The sequence below is a fragment of the Falco biarmicus genome, chromosome 12 (assembly GCF_023638135.1).
Source record: "Falco biarmicus isolate bFalBia1 chromosome 12, bFalBia1.pri, whole genome shotgun sequence".
NCBI lineage: Eukaryota > Metazoa > Chordata > Aves > Falconiformes > Falconidae > Falco > Falco biarmicus.
Window position 1 is genome coordinate 32,095,711 of NC_079299.1, and position 9,459 is coordinate 32,105,169.

A 9,459-nucleotide genomic window follows, 5' to 3' on the forward strand; every position below is an offset into this window, starting at 1 on the left:
GGGAGAACGACTGAAACATAGGGCACTTACAGAAGCCTTTGCCTTGGCCTTAGCCAGTTGCTGTCTCCTTCCCACGCCACCAGAGTCAGCAGTGGAAATCCTGACAGTGTGAAGATGCCTTTCCTGCTCTGCATGCCAACATCACAGCAATCTTCAGCGTCCGGGAGGAGTCCTGGCAGCAGTCCTGGTGCTGGGCCTGCAGCACTGTGGAGGGACAGGAAGCATTAGCGAGAACTGGTAGAGGCACAGGGCCAGCGTACCACAACATCCCTTGCAGACATTTTCATTGTGTTCAAATCAGTACATTAAAAAATAAAGTAAGTGTCTTGGGACCTACTTGTATGTCCTGCAGGCTCCGTACGGAAGAAACCCTATCAAAGGGAATGTCTACAACTGCAGTCAAAGGTACGCCTGAAGCTGTGCAGACAGATACAAAGTAGGTTTACCCCAACTAGCTCATACACCAATAAGTATCTCGGCTGCAGCACTGAACGCCCAAGGGCAGCTGCACAAAACCACCCTGGAAAGTAGGGTAACACATCACACACTAAGCTGCGTCCTCCCAAGGCAACCCTGCTGCCAGCACCGACTGCTCTAGCAAACTTCTATCTGTTGCAGGGTTGCACGTACAAGTTAGAGATGTGCATTTGCAGACTGTTCCCTGAAAGAGCCTGACATTTAGTAAGGAACACCGAACGGGCAGGTGCAAGTTTCTTGCCCCTTCAAATCACCCTTTGTGGTGCAGCAGTCTGAGGACCGGTCCCGTGTGTTAAAGGTGTTAATGCAGCAAGATTCCCTCACATGTACCAGAAGAGAAATGGGGAGATAAGCTGACCACAAGCCTCAGCATTTATCTGTCCTAGAAAAATCTGCATGATTCAGTTTAAAAAAGCTTTCCCCCTTTGTTGCTAAAAGTTATTTTCTTTTCTTTTTCCTTGTGTTTCACCATAATTTTACTCCTCTATTTCTTCTAGGTGCATTATAAAAACACATCTTAGCCAGACTGTGTGCGTTTGACAAAACAGAAAGTTGTACAATGTATTTGGACAGGTTATTCTGGAACAGCTCGTCCATTAACTACTCAGTGGGGTAACAATGTCTCTATTTTTAACACCCATATTTGGATATTGTTCTTTTAAATTAAAAAGTAACAAGAAGAAATACAGACGGGGAAAGACAAAAATGGCTGAAGAAATCAACAGTGAAGTAGCCTTTAGAAAATACAGATTTCTAGGGTGGATACAGGATAGAGAAAAAAGGGAATTTTAGGGAACCTAATGTCATCTTCACTACATGAAATACAAAACCAAACCAAAACAAAAAGTTAAATCTTAGCTCCTCTCCCAGATTTTATTTGCTTTTCTGTCATATGCTTACTTTTCCTATAGAAACTGAAGCTGGGTAAAGGTCAGGTTAAGACATCAGCTCATACTCCAAAAACCCATCAGCATAAACAAGTTAGACAAGTTAAAGCACTTTTAAATGCTTTCAGTGGTGATTACCTTGCTCCAACAATGTTTGATTCTGATTGTTCAGGCTGTGATTCCCTGTTCAGCTCCACACAGGTGGACCACGTTCGCCTGTATAGGGATGTGTCTGATGCCAGTGGAACCTCATCCAGGTGCAGTCACCTGCTCTCACTGCTTTAACACTAGTACCATATAGATGGATTAAATTCTTCTCATCAAGTCATATTAACAAGAATTATTTACCAGAAAAAACAGGCTGCTCTAACATTCAGAGCTTCATCCTGAAGTTGCTACCTCCCACACACAAAACTTCCATGTCAGATCCTGCACACACACCAGACCAGAGCTATTACTCAGGTTCAGGTTTGCAAGTGCAATATGTTAACTTTTAATTCTTTGGGAAGCTTTAAGAAGATTCCCCTTTCCTCATTTAGCAGATGTCTCTCACCCATTTCCATGAAATACTGATTATTCTAAAAATGTCCCAGCCTACAACATTTGCCTTCTCTCAGCAATAAAGACCTTGAATGATGAGTTTAAGTGTAACTCTGCCAGTCTCTGTCCGATGGGCAGGTTCATTGCTCCAATGGCAAAGAACTTCTAGCGATGTGAATCTATCTTGGAAGGGGTCTGGAAAAAAAAAAATCAAAAGCAGCCAACCACAGCAGATTTTAAGGGCTTAAGGTATGGCCTGCAAGATTTCTTCAAAATTCCACAGAGTAAGCCATCCTTTCATAATATTTGACTTTCAAACTGCAGTCTGAAGTTCTTGAGTGTCTTTGAAGCCCGAAGTCTCATTTTCAAAAGTGTCATCCGCATTCTGTCTGTGTGCAGGCAAACAGAATCCACACTCCCTCATCACCTCAAAGTGGGACGGGAGATACTGTTTCTGCAGCATTTGCTAACTAGGAAGGTGAATCCATTGTTGAATGCAATTTTATCAACTCTATACCAATGCCCAGCCACAGGTTCAAAAACCACCAGCAATGTTCATCAAAACAATGAGGGGAGCATGAAACTGCAGTTTGGAAAATTCTGGCACAGAAGGAAATGTACGCTCATCTATTTATAAATGAAGTCTGGAGCTAGCCTCACTGATCATCCTATAAATAGTGACTTGCATGAAATCCAGAGTAGTGGATCTGATATTTCATACATCCTTGCTCCTTATTCTAGAGCAGCAGTTTTCTGCAAAACATCACTTCCCCAGTATTGCATGGTACTTTTCAAAAGCTTTTTGAAGCTTACTCTACGCGCTTGAATTCAAGGTCCAAACATGTTTTTCACACAAGGAAAAAAAAAAAAAAAAGTAGTCAAAAGTACTATTTAGTCCTTTGCAGAAGAGATATGATGGGAAGCCGCCTTCCTCCAAGGCTGTACCTAGCAACTTTTACTTAACCATTTTCACTACTTCCTTGAACAGTCACTTTTGCAAGAGCGTAAACACATCAAACTGTTGCAAACCCTGCCTGTGGTTTGAGGGAAGATTGCTGCCTAATTAGCACACTAGCTAAGGTAGGAAGAAGTTTTTAAAAGTCTGCTAATGTTCTGGTAATAACAGTACATCCACGCTGTAAGACCCAAGCCATCTATTAGAAATTTCATCACAAAGTAGAATTAGTGGACGGCTGAGTGAAATGTTTAATTGCAAAATTAAATCCTAGTTGTGGGCTAGTTTCCTTGGCTCTTACTCTCAACTTTTATCTTTATTATAATTAGCCAGAGGGCACAATGCTTTATTCCTGTCTTTCAGGGTATATGATATTACCAGAACTGCCAAAGCCTAGAACAAGTTAGAAGGCTATTGTTTAATACATTCGCCCTCTAGAAACAAAAACAAAATCATAAAAAACAGAGCAAAACTTAAACAGCAGGTGATGCTTCTTGCATACTTCCTCTCCAGGAATCCTGTCTCCTGGAAGACGGCTTTATTTCCAGTTAACTGGGTATTCACCTCATCTTCAAAGGTTATGACTTTTTATCCAGGTTATTTTTATGAGCTGTTGATATTAGTGAAAAAAACATTAATGTAAATTTTACATAGCCAAACAAATTGTGATAGGCCGCAGTAACTGATGGAAAATTCCCTAGCAGCCTGTCAAGACAGATTGGATCATCTGTATGTCAAAAGTTATGTGTCATTTTTGTCACTACGAGCCGCAGCTGCACAAGGATGCACTCAGCAGACCTATTCTTACCTATCTAGAAAACACCACGTTGTGCTCTGGTCCTGGGTAAACAACAGTTCCAAACCCACACAGGATCCTTTGCAGCAAAACTGAGGTTTGAATGTCATGAAAAAATCCAGAGGTTTCTGAATTTGCAGGCAACCCAGTTCCTTACAAAAGGCTTTTATTTTGGGGGAAAAACAAAATGACTATTAGGAAAGTTTGAAAAGTCAAGTAGCTGATGGGAAGGAGAGGCCCTATAAAATCAAAGACTGTCTATGGTGTTTCTCTCAATCCCCAAGCGCTTTTAGAGCCTTGGAAAAAGTCAGCACAAAACCAGGTGACAGCATAGTGATTTTCTCAGCCAAGAGATCAAGTTTCATTTAAGCACCTGACAGACCAGAACTTGATTTTTTCCTGCATTCACACTCAAGATATCACAAAGCACTTTATGAATCAATGCATTACAGTGGTTCGATCATTTCTAGCAAATGCGAGCCTAGAATAGAAAAATGGCCTTTAACGCCAGAGGAGCCTGATGCCAGAATTTCAAGATGAAATATGTAGGGTGGTAAAGATACGTGATTGCACCTTTCCCCTCAAGTGCCTGGATCTCACTGGAAAATGTATATCTTACTCAAAATACATATTGCTGTGACAATAGCTTAAATTCACAACGTTTGTATCTTACTTGGGAGATTCTGAGGATGCAAGAATGGTTAGATCCAGGGGTTAGGTACAATGTTGAACAAAACCAAAGCTGTGGGTTACATAAAATATGTTTTGTGGTACAAAGAACCATACCTTATGCAACTCTGGTAAGAAGACATTCTGGAAAAAAAACACTGAGCTGGACAGAAGTGTTTTAAATACATGCGCACATCTGCCTTCTTAGTAGAGCCCTAAATAAGACCGTGTACCTACCCAGCCTTGCTCCCAGCACAGAGGCTGCTGGGAACTATTTCCAGCTCAGGCCCACTCGTGGCTATGAGGCAGCTCCACTGATTTCATGGGGTAACTGGCATCAGAATCTGACCAAAAGTTTTTAGAGAAAATAAATGGGGGGATTTTTTGAAAACGCACAGGCCACACTATATTATGGTTCTTCCCCAACCTTATAAACACAGCGAAACACTATAGAAACAAACAGTAGCTATGTTTACACTGGAGGAAGTTGTAGCTTGTCAGGATACAGTTGTATAAATAATTTAAAAAATAACCCAGTACACATGGCATGTCCTTTTAAAAACGAAAATAATGGAATGGAAAATTCTATTTTCCCACCATGTGCAGAAAGTCATTCTAGTGTCTGTGACACACTAATGCCTGTTAAAAGTTTCCTTCCTCGAGCTTTCTATCAGACCCACGGTGAAAACAGAGAAAGTAATGACATCTTTCCAATTAAGGTGGAAGAATTCAGTTTGTGCTTTTCACTTGGAATACAAATCCGTATACAGAGCAGTTATGTTTTTATAATGTACCATATGAAAGGAAAATAAGGGTTAAACGTAGCACCAAAGGAATACAGCATGAGAATGCAATCCTTTTTTGTGATCTTCAGCTATTTTTATTTCACTTTAGAATGAGAGATTCACAGGGACCTAAAAGAAACAAAAATAATTAAAAAAACCCCACAGCACTAGTAGTGGTAACTTCTGTTTGAGTAGAAGCTTTTTTTTTTTTTTAACTCTCACAAATACAGTGCAAGTCAACAATAAAAATACACATCACAGGACTATTTTCTCTCTGTGTTTTGCTTGTAAAGCCCTTTCACCAAAAATCACAGTTCTGTCTAAGCAACTAATAGGTTTGGGGATGGGAAATATATTTCACAGCTTTTCACTCTTCAGATTCTAATCTAGAAGAGTCAGGAGAGAGGTACTGCTCCTAGCCAGCACTTTTTACAGCCATGGAACATCTCCCACCAGCCAGATGCTCGTAATACACTACGATCACTGATAGTAACCAGTACGCACGTAAGTGGTCCCAGCAGGCAGGCCAGGCTACGAACAAGTTTCTTCTTTCAGCAAAGATACCCCAGGAGCCAGACTAAGGCTTATAAATGAAAGCATACAAGGGGGTAAAAATAATAATCTCTTGCTCCCTGATGCCTCACAATACCAGACATGCTCTGTTATCACAGTTCTTCAGCTAATGAAACAACCCAGCCCATGACACCAGATGTTTGTTCTGTAGGACCAGGGTATGTTTTCCATGAAGATAAGAGATTTTGTGGTACCTCGTTAATGCTGCTCATTAGTCCTTTTAGGATGCACATGGCGCCGGACCTCTGTAGAAAAGCGTTGAGGGGAAGACTCAGGTCACGGTTTTGCCCTGAGATATAAGCCAGTGATAACGCTGTATTGTTACTACTGCCTCCCAGGTTCTCCTGCTGTGTCAGAAGGAGACACAATCCGTGGAAGACTTGTGTAACAGGTGGTCAGCACCCACCCAGAGCAAAACATTGTTACTTTAGGAAGCACCCTGGGGTAGGCAGCTCAATCCCAGACCCACTTTACCTTGTTTGTTCTCTGCCTTGCACTGGAATGTCCTCACAAATCTTTACTTTCTGACATGCTCCATGGAATCCAGAAAGGTAATGCAGAAGAGTGTTTGCTTTATAATCTAGGCTTCAGCTCTCAAATGCAAATCAGTCCCACAGCAGGGGACAGCTCAAGCTGAGATAATACAGTTTCATTATTTAACTAACAGGGACTACTCTTTTGCCATGTTCCACTGCTTGCAGCTCTCACCATTGCTAGGCCAAGACGTCAGGAGGGCCTGACAATGGTAGAGTGATGGCAATAATTCATTTATCCCTCTTCAGGCACTCCAGAGTATCCTGGTCTGTTCGCCCTTGGAGTTCTGGTCAAATTTTACCCATTTTTCCCACATGCTTTGCCACTTCTACAGTAGCTGATTATTTATTGACTTACAACCTTCAACTGCCTGATACAGGAAAGCAGCCTGGACAGTTCCCTGCTCTGAACAGTTGTTCCTTAAGAGGCTGAGATGGAAACAAATTCCAGATTCAGATCCATTCTCAAAAGAACGGCAAATTTTTCTAAAATTATTTTCACAGATGAATCCATATGGGTCAACTGCACTCCGCAGAGCATTCCCATGTAGCAACAAGCACCCAGGGACAGCTGCTTAGAGGATGCCAAGGACAGGGGTGCAGCTGTGCAAGGGAAGGGTCATTTCATCAGCAAAGGGCAAGAGCTGGAAGGCTGCCAAGCTGCAGACCCCATGATTGCCCCACAGGTCACCGAAGGCACTGCTGGTCCCTTCCATCAGAATCAGTGCTGCACATCTTGCAAAGTCTGGGAGAAGCGTTTAAGCAAGTTTTCGAGAGATGCACTGAAAAACAGGATGTCATTTTCTGTGCTGGCTGACAAGAAAGTTGCACACAACAGGAATGTGCTGAGGGCATCGCATATTGCCCAGAACAGGGTGAGAACCTGGGGCTAGATTAATTTAGGCAGTTGAATTTGTCATTCTTAAAATGCTGTCATTTGATTGCAACAGCCACAGACAGACACATCACAGCAGCATAGCCAAAACTGGTGTATTTGCCACCAGCTCAGGCCTGGTAAAAGAATTCAGCTGCAACTACACTTGCAATTGATTGCACCCAAAATGTAAATTACACTTCCATGTTGTTTAAGGGTCTCCAGTAACAGCCCCTCCCTGGCTGTGTAAATCACTACATGATGCTGCACACAGACAATGACTCATGCTCTCAGTGAATGGCTCTCAAAGAGGCTTTAAAACAGCTTCAATAGTTTGTAACAAAGTGCTGATTTTACCAAAAAGTTTGGATCCTTTCAGAGGCACCTCATTTATCTAAGTGCACCCCACCTGAAAAATCACTCTTCATCCCCTTGAAGAATCTGGTTGGCACAAACTCCTCCGAATTTTTTTTTATTTCACAGTATTTTAACTTGGTGGGGTTTTTTTGGGTTTTTTTTTTTTGACTGATCTATCTTGGGTCAAAGGAGCAGAGAAAGATGCCTAAGCCTTCCATATTTCAAGAAGGAGCACACTGAAAAGTGTGGAATTTGTTTTGTCTTTTTATTCAGAAGGCTTTTCTATGAATCATATCCATGCTGTTTTCTGTCCTACAATAGACCTAAATATTTTATCATCAGAGGCCCAACTTAGATAAACATCACTGAAATCAATGGAGATGTGTTGATTGTTTTATCAGTGTTTTCCTTATAACTTTAAGTAGAAGAAGTAAGAGTAATGTAAAATTGTACATGTTCAGAAATCTTCGTAACTGACTTTGACATTATGATAAGGGAAGAATCTGGGTCAACACCCCCTCCTGCTCTCCTTTGTTTTCCAGGAGAAAAGGATGACATTACTTCTGTCATTACTGTGAATGCTGCTGGAACACTACATCTGCTTTTGAGGGCTGTTCTTGAGGAAAAAAAATACAGGGAAAGGATCAGAAAGAAATATAACATTATTTTAGATCTAAAAAGCATGCCATTTATCAAATCAAGATATTAATTCTACTTTATCAAGTAGAGGTCAAGAAATTTAGTCAGTTTTCTGTGTACTAATTACAGAACAAACTTCAGACTTGAATCCATCAGTGAAATACAAGGTCCATCTACTGAAGATAATGGTAGATAAAGCCACTACAAATAAAGCGCAAATTTTTCCACCCATGTCAGTAATTAACTAACAGAACCATTCACTTTAGGATGTACTGAGATGTCATGAATTCTCCAGCAAATACCAGAATAAAACACATTTCTGAAAGCAATCCAGTGGCTTCAACAGGAACTTCTAGCTAGATGAAAAAATTACTCACTGAACTTTGACGACCTATGCTGTGAAAACTGTACTAGATAATCAGGGTAGTTCCTTCTAACCTTAAGAAACGTACATATGCCTCATTCACTTTTGACACCTATAAACTGAAGTCACCTATTGATAGGTCAATGCAAATAAAGACATATTTTCGTCTCCAGGTAGAACAGTGGAATTTATGTCCTTTGTTCTTCCTAAATCCTTAGCACAAAACCCTCAAAGAATCCATGCAGAAGGAATGGGTAAAAGGATCAAAAGATTTATTAGCGGCAAAAGTACAATGTTCAAATCCGACTCCAGTCTCCCTGACCTCCTATTTTTAGGAAACTGGTAACAACTTAATTATTGTTGGAAATTCTCCCTTGCAGTCAAATGTTGCTGACTTTGGTCAGCAACTCCAAAAGATATTGGGAAGAGGAGGACACAGATGTGTAATTCCATGTGAAACCAGGCTAAAAATCACTGTAAAATAGTCCAAGTTTGTTGTTGATGTTATTCCCTCTGCTTCAGTGGAGGTGAACTAACAACTGAATTACAGGAGGAAGCTGTAGAAGCCTTCTCTGACTCCACATACCTCCAAGACAGTCGTCCAACACCTTCAAAGCACTGATGAAACAGTCTCTTCACATCCCTTAGTCTAGAGACTGTAACGTCATAGCCTGCCTCTTTAATTTTAATTCACAGCTGAAAGTATGCGATAAGAAAAAACAGGAAACAATCTTACAAATAAACAAAGACATGTTCAGGGTGGATCCACATCCACCTAAAAAAGGAGACTTTCCATTACAGAATGTACCTAGTAATAGTCCATATCTGTTTTTCACAGTAAAGGCATATTCATTCAATGTATTTTTACACTCTGAAGTACAACAAAGCCTCCAATCAGATCTTTGCTACAGTTCAGAAAGCCAGTGGCAAGGACCGATAACCTCAGTTTCCCTTCCATATCTCTTGTTTGGTAATATCTTACTCTATATTAACTAAAATAGAGTTATGAC